Source organism: Spinacia oleracea, chromosome 6 (genome assembly GCF_020520425.1).
Source record: "Spinacia oleracea cultivar Varoflay chromosome 6, BTI_SOV_V1, whole genome shotgun sequence".
NCBI lineage: Eukaryota > Viridiplantae > Streptophyta > Magnoliopsida > Caryophyllales > Amaranthaceae > Spinacia > Spinacia oleracea.
The window spans coordinates 80,224,198-80,240,814 of record NC_079492.1 but is presented as its reverse complement, the minus strand read 5'-3'; positions in this window follow the sequence as shown (position 1 = coordinate 80,240,814).

Genomic DNA, 16,617 nt, shown 5'->3' with positions numbered 1-16,617 from the left:
TACCGTTCATAGTCTGGCCTAAACCCGAGATGGGGACTGCCCGCAACCAAGCTGAGGAGTGATCCCCCTGCTGGGATTTCCAAAGGGCAACATGACGCGAAGATAAGGAGTAGGCGGATACCGCATCAGCAGTAACCTTCGTGAAATATATGTCTGCCAATTTCTTCATGAGAGTGGGGGCAGCGATTTCACTAGGGCTACTCATAAGGTCGCTCTCCACGATCCTATTGAAAAGACCAAGAGCATCATCAAAGGCCGACCCCGGACCATCAACACCTGAAAGCCGAAGAAGCGAATCCTGCAAACCAGAAGACTGCAAACGGGATGCAAGAAAAGCATAATGCCGAACATCACCAGCTGAATAAACACCCAATCCTCCATACGAATAAGGCAAGGTAGCAAGACGCCATTGCCAGTCACCGAACCCAGGTCCCGAAGCAGTCACGATGCGCTCTAAAGAAGCCCGAAGAGCCACATCAAAAGATACTTGGGCCGCTTCAAAAAGATGAGGTGGACAAGTGCGCATAGCAAAGTAGAGTTTAGAAACTCCAGTGCACGCACGAAGAAGCAACAACTCACACTGGGGATCATTAAGCATAGCTACAGCATCCATCAACACAACAGTCTTCGACACCCGTCGCGAAACCAACTCCTTACAAAAAGAGGAATCCGTACTGACTGGACCACCAAGCAACTTAACACCAAGCGCAGGACGAGCAATATCCGTAGGAAAGACACCCTCTAGACGACTGCGTGGGTCCTCCGAAGGCCAGAAAACCTCTGTCTTCTCAACATTAACATGGAGACCTAAATGAGGACCCTCCTCCAAAATCAACTCCAAGACCTTTCCAACCACCAAAGTGTCACCAACGATAGTGCCATCATCCAAGTACCACGCCTGCAGAGATAGATCAAAAGAGTCCCTGATTCGACACACCAATGGATGTAGAACCAAAGAAAATAGCAAAGGGCCGAGAGGATCCCCTTGCTACACACCTTGACAAGACCACAAGGTATGCTCCCCATAATACAACCGTGCTGGAGAAGAGTAGCAGAATTCAACCCAACGCGAAAGAGCAGGACAATGTAGCCGAACCTCACGCAACAAAGCCGAACGATCAACCAAATTGAATGCATTCTGAAAATCCACCAATAACATAGAGAGGCCAACATCGGCCCCACGAGCCTCAACCAAACGATTGACAGCATGGAGAATAGCCTCACCACCTGCTGGAACCCCAACTCCAAACTGAAGCCCCCCAAAGTAGTTTCCTAAACGCGGACCAATCATAGCAGCCCCAACCTTAGAAACAAGACGCCTCCAAATAGTGCCCACAGCAATAGGCCGAATACCACCACCCGGCTTAACAAGTGGCGTAAGAGGAGCACTAGCAATATATCCACCAAGCTCAGCAGGACACTTTCCAGCAAGAAAGAGATTAACTACCTGAGTGATAGAGTCCACCAACTCATCAGAAACAGCTGCAGCAGCACCACCCAAGCAATCCAAAAGGTGTTGAGCACGCAAGCCATATCTACCGCACGAAGTACCACACGGAAAGCCCCTAATCTGCTCCAACACAACAGCGGAGGAAGCAGTAAGGTGATGATCAACTGGGATATCCGGTAAGGTAGGTTCCGGAACTGAAGGGTGCTTTGCTTGCAAATCAGCAAGAGTAGCATCATTGTAAGGGGCAAGACCTGAGGACGAAAGAACTCTAACGGCAGCCGTGTAGTGACCGTCATAAATTTTTCTCTTGCATTGCTTAATATTACGCTCCGCCAAATCATGGTCGTCGTCAACATCCAATAGAGGGGGAGACACGCTAGCCAATGTGTCCATAACAAGCTGCTCAGAACCACCAGGCACACCCCAAGAACGAATAGCAGCGGTGATACTCTCTTCCTGACGACGACGCCTAACACCGGATGAACACTCACGATTACTCCGCGGAGAAAAAGTCGTGAGGACACAAAGAGGTAACACGAGCAACTGAACCCAACAAGCGATGTCATCTGATCTGCAAATCACCTTATCAAGCGCCCCTTTCAGAACTCGCGAAAAACCCAAACGACATTTGGGAGGGATGGATTTCACAGAACGCAACCGCTTAGACAACAAAGAGTCTAGAAGAGCAACATCAAAAGAAAAATGATGTTCCCGAGGCGCATCAGAAGAAGGCAGCTCGGAAGAAGGAGATAGGGGTTTTTGAATACCATAGAGAATAAAACGAAGAATACCATCCCCAGAATCAGGAGGGTCCACAAAAACAGTACTAGAACCACTGCCATGTCGACACCTAGTACGATGAGTATGAGTCTTGAAACAATCTCCACATAGCCAAATTCCCATACGACGAAAGGTCACTTCAGCCGAAGTAAAAACCTGCAAATTGGTAGTAAGGGAATGACGGGTAACATCCCGCACACCAAAGCAACAATGACGATCCCGTAAGTGAGTGAGCAGAGAACTCCTCACCAAACCACGCCCACCACCATCCTGGCACCCGCTAAAACCCACAAAAGGGCAATGAAACTTCTCCACGGAAGCCGCCATAATACATAAAACCCCTGCCACTTTAAAACCACAGAAAGACAACACCAACAACGCTGCACCAAACTCCACACCACAACAAACAATCACGCTGCAAACTGCACCACTTTCGCCAGGACAACCACGCTGCAAACTGCACCAAAACAGTGATTCGATCCCCGCAACACCACGAAGCTGCAACACTACAATGTTGATTCGAACACCCCCAGAATAATCCAAATACCAAACAGCCAAACAATACCAATCACGAAAATAACACACAAAAACGCCGCACGAAAAACCAAACAGATTGCCTGAAATGAACTCACGAACCTGAACAATTCACCAAAGAGAACTCACGAAATGCTGAACCTACGAATGGCCGGAAACTGAACTCACACAACCGATCGAATCCAAAGTGAACCCAGAATAGGAACTGAATTCCCGAAACAGAACTCACGAAATGAAACAGATTTCCCGAAAGAGACTTCCCGAAACTGAATACCAGATACCGTCGACCAGAAACACACCAAGAGCAAGATTGAGATTCCGAACCCCGCCGGAAAACCACCCTAAACGCCGCCTGAAAACACCAAAACCCGCCGGAACGCCTAACACCAAACCAACGAACCTGGAAACTGGACCAGCGTCGAACCTCCACGCGAACCTGATGAACCTGAAAACTGCACCACCGTCGCCGCCTAACACTGAACGGCCGTCGCCGGCCCTGCACCGCCGACGCTGACGCAGGAGCCCACCGGAATGACGATGAAGAAACGCTAACCGCACATCGTGCCCTAATCGCCTAACGTGAGAGCGTTATTATTATTATTATTATTATTATTATTTTCCTTCGTTTTATATTTATTTGTCTCGTTTCTTTCACTTTCTTTGTTTAGTTGTGTAGGTACATGTTCGAGATCGGAATACAAGCTTCAAAGGCCGGGTCAAGGAAAAAGTCAACGGTTTCAAGCTAGAGCAACAAGTTGCCCTGCTGCCACCACACATCTCCCTTATCCTACACCACCACTCAAACTTATCCTACACCACCAGCTACCCTGCTGCTCCTCCATACCAGCAGTCCCCTCCAACACCAAGGTTCCAACCTTCATCAATCGTCAACCACAACCCACCTATCACTCCTTAGCATCAACCAACAACAGCAACAAAAACTCAATCAAAATTGCACCGAAATATAGAGAAAACAGAGCAAATATGTTTGGTTGAACACGAATTGAGTTCGACCGAACTCGGAATTTACAGAAGCTACTAAATTTGAAGTTCGCCCAAACCACTACGGAGTTCGCCCGAACTAGAAACGGGTTCGTTCGAACCTCCATTAACTTTCGACCGAACTTTTGGGCGCTCGATTTTTGTACGGAATTAATGAAGGTCACGTGACGGCTTGCCTTGGTGGTTGTTGGTGGACTTGATTCACCGCCGTACTGTTCGAATTCGAGGGCTAGGATTGGATTGATAATGAGCAGAAATTTGAGCCCTTGAATTGAATTGGGTGATAGATGATGGACGGTGATGATGACGTTGATGGACGGTGATGATGATGCGTTGATGGAGGTGTGATGTTGATTAACGGTGAGATGGTTGATGATTGATAAAGATGATGAAGATGAACGGTCGACGATGATGGATGATGATGGACTGCCTGAGTTGGAGCAGCGCATCGAAATGGACGAAGAAATGACGAAGGAAACAATTGAAGGGTCTGCGTTTTTGGTTTCGAATTAAGGGGATGCGTGGGTCTGATTTGTTTTGAGGGAGGAGTTCCCATTTTGTTTTATTCTCTTTTCCCTTTTCTATTTTCTATTTTCTCTTATTCTTTTTTTTCTTTTTTTTTTGTCCTTTCCTACTCCCTTTTATTTTCCTCTTTTCTTTACTTTTATTTTTCTTTTTCTCTTTTCAATCGGAGAGATTATAAATACCCATAAGTTGGGTTAAAGTAATTGGTATGTACATAATTAGACTATTCTCTCAATTTTTAGGGTTTTTAGTTTAGTTTTTTTGAGAGAGAGAAAGTGAGGACCATTAATGGAAAAATTGGGGCTTTGCAATTTCAAGTGTGGCAATTTGTATTGAGCAACCAACAATCAATCAATGAGAAATTTCTATCTCTCTCTTCATTTATTTCTTTCTTTATTTATTGATTTATTTATCGTTTTAATTAGTTTAATTGTTTTTGTTTATTTTAATGATTCATGTTTAGATTAGTTGTTAGTATTGTTTAGAATCATGTTTTTAGTTGTTAATTTCTATAAATTTCATGTTTTTATGATTATGGAGTAGTTTATTGGTTAGGATTTGAGTGAAAACTCAACATTGATTGGTTTGGGTGTTTGTGATTGGAAATTAGGGATTTTCATTATTAAATTATTATATGTTTAAGTTTTTCCAATACATGTTGCATTTAACTTGATCAATTAAGTGTTCCATGATTGCTTGGAGTAGTCTAGTTCGGTTGAAAAGGGATTAAAGACCTAAACTTGACTATTTGGTTGAATTGGGGCTTTGATTTACCCCGGGATGATAGTGTAGAACGGGAGTTCATGTTTGATTCTTAGGGAAATTGTTCGCACGTCGGGAGATAGTTGGAGCTATTTGTGAATTCAACGCTTATCATGTAGTGCTTATGAATCTCCCCCGTTTTCAATTCTTTTATGTCCATTCCATGATTTGTTGTTGTTTGACCCATTCCCTAATCTCGTTTACCTTTGATTTCTTAGTCTAATTTAATTAGTTTTATTCGATTAGTGATTTTTCAAAACCCTGTTTCGACCTAGCTTGTTCGATTAGCATAAATTAGCGCACCTTAGTCCTTGTGGATTCCGACCCTTGCTTACCGCTTTACTTGTGTTTAGTGGTTAGTTTAGGTAATTTGTTTGATTAGGAGAGACTAGTAACGACCTAGTATTTCCCCTCGATCAAAATGGTGCCGTTGCCGGGGACTTCGATTTGCATTAGTATATGTTAGTTAGATGAGTCTAGGTCTTTGTGCATAATTTTAGTTTTTGTTTGTTCTTTTTCTTTTGAAAATTCCTTAAAACATGGCAACTATCCATATCCCTCAAAATGATGAATCGAGTACACTTGAAGATTTCACATCTCTCCACCATGAGCTTCTTCATAATGAATTTCTTAATGCTTTGCAATCCGAGTCGGTCATTTCTTTGTCCGAGTTTCGCATTTTTATAACTCATTTGGATTGTCAAGAAAACCTTAAAAGGGATTCGTTTATTAAGGAATTTGAGATTGCTTCCCAAAATTTTGTAAAACGCATGGGAGAAGTCTCTAACCTTCTAAATGAATCCATTCGAGATGCTTCATGGGAAAGAGATGATTTTGAGACTAACTTGCCACCTATGACGCATGATATTGAGGAATTGAGTATTGGGAATTATATTCCTACTCATTCCTCCTTGAGTGAATGCTTCGATGATGGTGATGAAAATCTCCTTGCTCCATTTTGTTTTCAAGTGCTCAAATCGATTCTAATTAAGCGTGAAAGAAATTTTGCCAACCAAAAAGAGTTTCTTGAGGAGAGTTTGCCTATTTCTTTTTCACTTCCTTATTTTGATTCTTCTTTTTCTTATTTTGTTGCTTTTTCTTTTGATCCCTCTTCTTTTAGGCATCCTTCTCCTCATTGGCATAGAGTTGCAATGTACTTTATGCACATGTTGCATCTTGTCATTACATACTTAATATTTTGTGAAATGTGTTCTAGTGCATTTGACAAGTTATTGCGATCTTTGAATTGTTATTTACTAGAATGGTCATGCTTGAGACCTTAAACAAGTCTTTCTCGGGAAGTAACCCGTGTTTTATTGCTTTTATTTTCTTATTTCTTTTGAATTTTACTTATTTTTCTTTTTAATTCTTGATCTTGTTTTAGGTACCTAAGTGGAATGAGCGCTCATTCTTGATAGCATAAGGAAAGCAAAGTACAATGTTGGAGAAAGTTGACTACAAATGGAGAAATTGGATCATTTGCGGGTATTTACACCCACCTACTATCCGGTAGTATCTTTCCTCTCCCTCTTTTTATTACTCCATGGATTGATTGAGCATATGAATTGATGAGGCATGAGGTTGGATGGTTGAAAATGTTGATTTGGTTGCCTCCATTTCTCTTTCTCTAATGTGTCGTGATTTGCGGAACTATGTATATTGGGTGAATGCGTGTTTTCTTTCCCCCTCCTCCCTTCCCTTGAGTCTTTGTTTCAAGCATTGTGGACAATGCTTAATTCTAGCTTAGGGGGATAGCTTTCGCTAGCTTGGGGGAGGTATTCTTTCCTTCTTTTCTTTATTTCTCCTTTTTTTTTTCAAAATTTTCAAAATCCAAAAACATATTCTTTATCTATTTTTCTTTTAAATTTTTATTAAACATTTGAAAAAAAAAATCAAAAAAGGTTTAAAAAAATCTAAAAAAAAGTTTCAAGTGATTGAATAAAAGCACAAAAAAATGTTTTGCTCGTCCAAAGGAAGAATCTTGATGCTTTTTAATGTGGATTCCCTTGCTTGTCATTTGGATAATTGAGTAGATGTATTTCCGTTGGATATTTGCATGTGTGAGTTAGGGAGATTAGGGATAGCTTAATCTTTGTTGCTTGAGTCTAACCTAATTCTAAAATTACGTGAGTTCAGTTTTGCCTCCGTTCATAACTATTCTTCCCAAAAAGCAAAACACTCTTGAGCATTGTCTAAGCTACGAATCTCAAGACGGATCTGAACCTGTCGGTGAACCAAATAGAGGAACTACGATTGGAGTTCTTTGTTTGTGTTCATGAATCATAAACTAGGGAAAACACACTTTGAATGTAAGTTTGCTTAATCTGTGCTTTATACATGTTTCCTGGCTTTGGGGATTGTTCCGCACATGTTAATATGTATTTAACCGTATTCCCCTAGAGTGGTATCATGAGCCTTATGTATTAAAGTACTTTTTAGCATGATTTATATGTTTTTGTATGCTGTCGAAAATTTTTGGATTTTTTTATTGAATTTACGAAATATTTGGATTATAGGATGAATCACGTAATATGTTCTGAATTCAAAAAGTCTCGGAATTTTGATTTTTCTGACCCTAATCTGATTGAAAGCAATTTTATAAGATCAACTCATGAGAACAGAATAGCAAAAACAGGCCTCGAAGTATGCGCTTTTGGGTGTTTTTGTTAATTAACGAATTAAATTAACAATTTCGGAAAGTATTTCAATTAATTGCACGACCTAAACTACTCGGAATTGATTGAAATGTTGCCCTACTGTTCTTGGGTATATTTTAAAATTATGATAAAAGTTTCGGCCATAAATGTCAAGTACAAACCTTAATTTTATTTTCCCTAAATTTGTAATTTTTAGATGGCAAATTGATTTTTAAAATATTTTAGTTTTGGAAATTTGGTTAATTGGGAAAGGGAATATAATTTCATATAAAGTGGCAGTTTTTTAAAAATCTATACTAATATATTAAAAGGCGTTGTGGAGAATGTATATGTGTCACGTAGTACTCTCCTCACGCCACATCATCCACTCACCAAGTATTATTTAATGAAACCAAAAATCAATACAATGAGGTTCGAACACCAGACCTCAAGTGTGAATAATAATTCCCATTACCATCTTAACCAACCACCAATTGTGGTTTATCTCTTCACATTAATTTATAAATAATGTTCACATGAAGTCTAAAACAAATAAATTTTTATGTGACTTTTTAATTTCTATGGACTATTTTGAAAAGAAAAAAATTAAAACATTATGACAAACATGAAGTCATAAGTCTCATAAGAATCAACCATAGGATTGTCTTACATAGCTGCATATATATATATATATATATAATTTAGTGTTTATTAATTTGACGCACTTAGTTCCACGAGAAAACAAATTATACAAATTGTAAGATGATATGATTGAAAACTTACTTGCCATGATAAATGACTTAGCGTGTCTGTGTAGTTGACGAACTTAACGGATATTTTTCATTCTATAGAATACAAGTATTTTGGTCAAATATTGAGTTCAAGAAAAATCTAAAACTTTAGTTATTCAATGTAGCAACCGGGGCATCGCCCGGGCCACACACTAGTTATTTGATTAAAATTTTGATTAGATTCGTTAGTTTAATCGTCACTTAAACCAAATTGGTAAAAATCTGAAATTTAAATGTTTAGAACGATTTAAAATTTTGGATTCGATTATCAAAATGTTCAAATTTTTGTTGACATTGTTCATTCGTTAAATTTGAATATTGTTAGCCGAGATTTAATAAATTTTGCAAAATTGGATTGTTGTAAAAATTAATCAAATCACTGAATTTGTTATTTTTCGAAAATAAAAACGATTAATTTTGTTAATTTCCAGAAAAATAACTAATGCAAATATGGTTTCGTGAAATTGAAAATTATTTTTGTAATTAGTTGGCTCGTATGGCACGAGCCAAAGGCACGAGACGAGGGGTGTGCGGTGCGTGTGGCTCATCGTAGCACATGCGCGCTGCCTCCCCGCAGCATGGCGCAGCGACGCGGGCAGCCAGCAAGCGAGCTGGCGTGCCAGCGCCCGCTGGCCATCAGCGAGCAAGGCAGGGCTGCTGCCTTGGCTTGCGAGCAACGAGCAAGCAAGCAGCGATGCTACGTTGCCTTGCGCGCAGGGACGAGCACACCGAGCAGCCTGCCAGCAGCGATGGGCTGCGGTACGAGTGCGATGGGCTTGCGAGTGAGGGACTTTGCTCCTCGTGGCCTCGTACGGCCACAACGTACTTGGCGATGTTGGGCTGGGCGCAATCCTAGCCCGTATTGCACAAAAAATTGGCATTTTGTTCGTTTGGGCTTTAAATTGTATATTTGCATGAAATTGCTAACGGTGGATAATTATTTAATTATTTTATTTAACTTGGGCCGGGCCGTGAGTTTAATTAAATATTTAATATTAAATTATCCGAAATAAAATATTTGTTTGAGTTGGTGCCTCTTAATGAAATTAAAATGAAATAATTATTTTAATTATTTTCGTAGGGCACTATTATTTTAATTAAATTAAATTTTGATTAGAATAAATTCTAAGGATTAATAATTCGGAATTGAATAATCTTTTAGGACGCGTTTTATGTGAACGTGATTTTTAAATAAATCACGTAAATATTTGCATATTTATATGGGCCATTCGTTTTAGGATACGAATGGATGAATGCATAGAATGTACATTTTATGTAATGCAGGTACTCAAAGTGACTAGTATGGCCAATCTAGGATAGTTAAATACGATCTGGAAACCGTTTTATCTTTGAATATAAAGTTTTAAATATGGTCTGCGTACCATTGAAATTTTGATGTAATTTTTAATTATTTCAAGTATTTCTAGTTTAGAACTTTAAGTTAGCATATTGAATGAAGTTCAAGACGATGCCAAACTAACAAGGTGAAGAAGATTGGATGCTTCAAGACAACCTTTTGGGCCATACTAGTTCACCAAGTTTATTTATGCACTATATATAGTGTAAATGAATGTATATTATGCATGAATGTTGTTTGTATACCCGATTAGATTTAATTCACTAAATAATCGTACCAACATAGAAACAACTACGTCCAAAGTAATATTGAGTTTAAAATTGCATTCCAAATCAAGCACTTACAAAAATCTAAGGATCTAACGTAGTAGGTTTCCGCCAAAGCGAGGTGCTATTTTAGTTGACTTAGATGGTAAGGTATCCCAAAGGAACACGTTGATTGTGGTTTTAACTCAAACAACAATGGCATATGTTGTGGCAATGGGATAAATTTTGGTATTAATTTATTAACCAAGAGTAATTTGGAGATTACTAGCAATAGGTTTTGCTTACCTAGAATCTTAAAAGACTTAAGACATGCCAAAGCTGCTTAAGGATTTAGGACTTTTAGGGTCTTGGAATCGTTTCATTCATTTTTGGACCATGTTTTGCTTTTGCATGAATGGAATGTTTAATAGCTTTAATGATTGCATGTTCGCATTTATTTCAAAGTTATTAAAGATTATGAATGGTTATTTATTACGAATTCTTTTCAAATGTAGAATGTCTAAAACAATAATCAAATCATCGGAAATTCTGGATGTCGAGTTAAACTTGACTAACTTTCTTGAATGGGAAAGGAAACTTATCGAAGTTTTAAATGTTAACGACATGCGCTATGTCATCGAACAACCTTTTCCTAGCTATTATGTGCAGGGTATGACTCCAGAAAGGTACAGAAATTGGGCACTTCACAAGTACCTTGTCTCGGAGTTTATCCTAAAGTCTATTCCCGAAAATTGGAGAGGGAGGTTCATTACCTTTGAGCCTCATGCTCTCCTAAGTCAACTAAGGGATAGATGTCGTGTGAGGTATCAACCTAAGTGCCAAAATGGTGGCAACAGGGTTGATAAATTGGCTAATTCAATGAGCAATCTCAAACTCATTACCCCACATAGATCGTGCCTAGAGGTCGAACTTCTAGAGGCACAAAATTAAAGCGCATTTACAAGGCTAAGATGGACAGAAACACACCAATTCGGTCTCATGTGAATATGATGACTGGATTATTTTTCACAATTGAGAGACTTGGTGGTTCCATCAGAGAGCCAATGGCTATTGCACTTGTGCTGAATTCCCTTCATAGGGATTATGAGGGGTTTAAGGTGCATTATCTCTTTAATCAGAAAGAGAACACATTCAGTGAACTTGTGGAATTGCTCGAGAAATTCGAGAGAATCCTTAAGTTCAAGCAAGACCCTTTGAATGTGAAGTACATTACATTCAAGAAAGTGTGCAAGGGGAAGAAAAGCAAGGTTGCATCTTCATCCACTCCCGGAGGGCAACTGGCGCCTTCCAAGAGCAAGATGAGGAAGAATGCTTCTCCTTCAACATTGCAATGCTTCAATTGTAATGAAATTGGTCATTACAAACGAGATTCCCCTAAACTAAAGGAAGAAAAGAAGGACGGAAATGTCGCTTCTCCTTCAGGTATGTATGTTATACATTGTAATCTTGCTAATTCTACTTCTTGGGTATTAGATACTGGTTGTGGCTCACACTTATGTTCCAATTCGCGGGGACTAAGGAGAAGTAGGAAGCTTGATAAAGGCGAGATGGATCTACGCGCGGGAAATGGAGTACGAATTGCTGCATTAGCCGTAGGATCTAATTTTATTTCTTTGCCTAGTGGTTTTGTTTTGGAACTAGAAAACTATTACTATATTCCTAGTATCACCAAAAACATTACTTCCGTTTCAAGTTTGGATTCTAAAGGTTTTAGTTTTCAATTTAAAGACAATAGTTGTTCTTTTTTTTGAATGGAATATTTTATGGTTCAGCACAACAAGAAAATGGTCTATATGTGCTAGATACGAGCAAACACATTTATAACATAAATACCAAAAAGGCTAAAATCCGTGATTCCGATCTCACATATCTGTGGCATTGTCGATTAGGCCATATAAACACAAAACGCATGGAAAGACTTCAAAGGAAGGGCATTCTAGAATCATTCGACTTAGAGAAGATTGATCAATGCGAATCTTGTTTACTTGGCAAAATGACAAAGCGACCTTTCTCAAAGGTGGGAGAAAGAGCAAGCAAACTACTTGGGCTAATACATACGGACGTATGTGGCCCTATGAGTACAAAAGATAGAGGTGATTTCAGCTATTTCATAACGTTTACGGACGATTTCAGTAGATTGGCTATATTTACTTAATGAAACACAAGTCTGAATCGTTTGAGAAATTCCGAGAATTTCAAAATGAAGTAGAGAATCAACATGGCAAGAAAATCAAAGCTCTAAGATCAGATCGGGGAGGTGAATATCTTAGCCACGAGTTTGATGACCCTCTGAAAGAATGCGGTATTCTTTCTGAATTGACTGCTCCGGGGACGCCTCAATGGAATGGAGTGTCGGAACGGAGAAACAGGACCTTACTCGATATGGTCAGGTCAATGATGGGTCAAGCAAAACTTCCTTTACAATTTTGGGGACATGCGTTGCAAACAACAATACTCACACTGAATCATGCTCCGTCAAAAGCTGTTGAAAAGACTCCATACGAATTATGGACTGGGAAACTTCCAAAGTTATCTTTTCTAAAGATTTGGAGTTGCGAAGCATATGTCAAGCGATTAATTTCGGACAATCTCGAACCAAAATCTGACAAATATTTCTTTGTTGGGTATCCAAAAGAAACAAAGGGGTATTACTTCTACAACAAGTCAGAGAACAAAGTATTCGTTGCTCGTGACGGTGTCTTTTTGGAAAGAAATCATATTTCCAAATTGAAAAGTGGGAGAATAATAGACCTCAAAGAGATTCGAGACGAACAACGAACCAAGAACTCTTTAGAAGAAGTTCAAGGTTAAGAACCTCCAAGGCCTTTAGAAGAGCCAGTGGGAGTATTTCCTCAAGACGTTGTTGTCCCTCGTAGGTCACATAGAACTAAGGTTCAGCCGGACAGATGGACAGGTGTCCTCTTGACTGAAAACTTAGATGTTCTCATATTAGATAGTGATGAACCTATGACCTACAAGCAAGCTATGACGAGCCCAAGCTCCACTAAATGGTTAGAGGCCATGAAATCCGAGATAGACTCCATGTCTGAAAATCAAGTCTGGAATTTGGTAGATTTGCGGGATGGGTTTACACCTATCGGATGCAAATGGGTCTTCAAATTGAAGAAATACAAGGATGGAATTGTATACATATACAAGGCTAGATTGGTAGTGTAGGGGGTATTTTTGTCGTATTCTTTTTTGTATTTCCCCTATGGTCTTTGAAAGATTTGAATTTTGAAGGAGTTGCCACCAAACAATTTAAGGGTCCCGTTTGGAAAGACCAAAGTTGACACTTTAGTGGATAAGGCATTGAATCTTAGAAACGGATGGGTGAGATCGGGACAAGGGAACGAGATACTTATTCCGCGAGCCTTAAAAATTGTATTCGAGTGCATGGAAAAGAGCATTTTCGAATAACCCTAGTCATGACGCTATGTGGGTTTGAACTTGGAATTTTAGCACATAGAGTTTCTACTTGTATTGTGACCACTTCTCTTTAAAGTTAATTTAAGGAAACCTAAGGCCGGTTTGTCCAAGAAATTATCTTTGTTAAGCGTGGTGTAACTTTGTATTTTGTTGTATTTAGCATGTGAGGTGATGAACGCGATAAACAAGTAAGGCAATATCACAATAAATAAAGGAATTATTGAAAGTGCGTACAATACCACATCATCTCAAAGTGAGATGAGTAAACAATGCGGAATTGAAATAGCAAATAATAATGGTGCGAAATTGAAGTGCGATATTGAAAGGCATTATTGAAATTGCGGTATTGAAGTGCATAATTGAAAAGATGCGATATTGAAATTGAACTATTGTATTTGAGATCCGAACGCCAAACAACTACTTAATAATAAGTGCGTCCGGCACGGATTCAAGTCTAAAAATCTCAACTTTAGGACAAGTTGCTCATCCAAAAGCGTCTTGGATTTTGGGCATAGAAATTGAACTTTGAAATATTGAATCTTGAATATTGAACTTGAATATTGAACTTAGGAGTCTTGAATCTCAAAGATTAGACCTTTTAATGTTAAAAATGTTTCATCTTTGATGTGCTCCATAACTTGAAATGATTCTAGTTTAAGGAAGTGATTACAAACAACCTTAAACATCATAGAATCTTGAAAATTAAACTTGCACTTGAATATTGAAATGAGGAGTCTTGAATCTCAAAGATTAGATCTTTTAATGTTAAAAAGGTTTCACCTTTGATATGCTCTATAACTTGAAATGATTCTAGTTTAAGGAAGTGATTACAAACAACCGTAAACATCATGGAATCTTGAAAATGAAACTTGTACTTGAATATTGAAAAGAGGAGTCTTAAATCTCAAATATTAGACCTTTAAATGTTAAAAAGGCCTCACATTTGATTTGCTCCATATCTAGAAAATGATTCTAGTTTAAGGAAGTGATTACAAACAACCTTAAACATCATGGAATCCATAACTTTGTATTTGAATCATAGGAAGTGTTGATTTTGTAAAAATATGTGATTGTTGTAAGTGACACTTCTGAGAGCAAAAGTGTCAACTTTACTAATCATTTTAAAAGAAGAATTGTAGAACACATAGTAGATTAGGATTGGGATTCAGAATTACCTAGTTAGGATTAGGTTAGAATTCCTCTTGGAGCTCCCAATTGCTTGAACACTTGAGATGTGTATGAGAATTTGAAGTTTTTGTATTTGATTTTTGAGAGGGAATTTCAGAATTACGAGGTTCTCATTGTAATTTGGTGCCCTAAGATTCTTGGAAATCAGGGTTTAAATAGAAAATTGGATGGCTAAACGCCAAGTGCCAGCTGCACCCAACGCAGGCTCTGGCGCTTGGCGCCGCTAACGTGGCACAAGAAACGGCAACGCAAGGACGATGACGCCGTCCTTGCATTTGTCTTTTGCGAATGTACCATTGTACGAAATGTACGAACTTTGGCACGTAGCATTTGATTAATGATTAAGGCTTTGATTTTGCGACTAAAAACTAGCCGTTTTCAGGTTTTTGAATTCGTTTTTAGGGGAGGAGGCCCGACTTGCTCGGTTTTGTGGGTCGGCGCCCGAATTTGGATTTCTTAGTGTCATTTTGACTGGAAAAGGACTTGGAAAACCAATGGAGAGGTCCATTGCGTGAGATTGTATTTGGATTTTGAAATTGATTTTTGGATATTGAATTTTGTACCGTGTTCCGGAATGGGAACGATCTCGGGATTTGGACTTTTGATCTTGGACTTTGGAATATGTTTTAGCAATTGGGACTTCCGCACAGAGTTGTACCAACCACCTATCAAGGATAATAGTATCGTCATCATCCCATAAGGGAGATATGATTTAGGTGTTTACAGAAGCCCCCACTTTGACTGAGCGTCCGGCTAGGAAAGCGCAAGTCAAAGTTTACGACTTGGGACGGAGAACGGTCAAGATGTTCTGCAATCAAGACCATTCTTTGTACGTTGGTACCTGCACAAGATAAGCGTTAGGAAAAAGGATAGAGTCTACCTCCGTGCGGTTGTGACAACTCTGATTTGTACTTGTACTGCTCTTCTGCCTTTGGTTTAGGACGGAGCTTGGCATCGAAAATTTTGAATCTTGAATTTTTGAAATTTTGAAATTTGAATTTTGAATACCCGGAGTTGATCCGCTGGGGATATGCTCACTGGGGAGAAGATCTTTTTATTGACTCTTAAAATCTTGAAATTTCGGCTGACTTTCCTGGAGCTTGGGTCCGTTTGGAGTCGAACGCCTGAATTCTTGTATTTTTCGGACTTTGCATTCTTGAAATATTTATCTATTGTCGTTTGGAGAAACAGATATATGCCAGTAATTTTGGAAGGTAGTATGATTCGATGTTTGATGCCTGGTGCAAAAAATCGTAGCAGCAAAGAACATGCAATCAGCACAGAGGACCACGCGGAGAAGATTCCGTGCATGCAGAAGAGCGGCGCCCGACGCCTGGTTCAGTGTTCGGCGCGGGGCTGGGCTATAAATGTCCCCCTTGCCGTGCCTTTAGAAGAGAAACTACACTCATTTTTCTTGCTTTTCTCTCTCAAAGGTCGACTACTCTCCCCTTGATCTTGTTGTTCTTGCCTTGTCCATGTAAGTATTTCATGTTTTGTTTACAAAATAACCTCTAGGATTGCACATAGTTTCGATTTTTGTACTTTGGAATGCTTGTTGATATGATGCTTGTATAATAGTAGGCTTCTTGAATCTTGTAGGAGAAAATTGTTTGGTAGCCACTTGAACTTGAACTGTTGTAACTTGTAGAATTTTGAATTTTTCCTTGAATTTCGTACTTGCTATTTGTAGATAGTGACCCCACTGGTGATCTTGTTGGGTTTTGTAGGAGAGTAGGCTAGGATGACCTAGATGTTGTTGTAGAATTTTTGGCTTCGGCATGGATAGCCTAGGCGTTGGTGTAGAACTTGTATTCCTGCTTCGGCATGGATAGCCTAGGCGTTGGTGTAGAACTTGTATTTCATGCTTCGGCATGGATAGATTAGGCGTTGGGGTAGA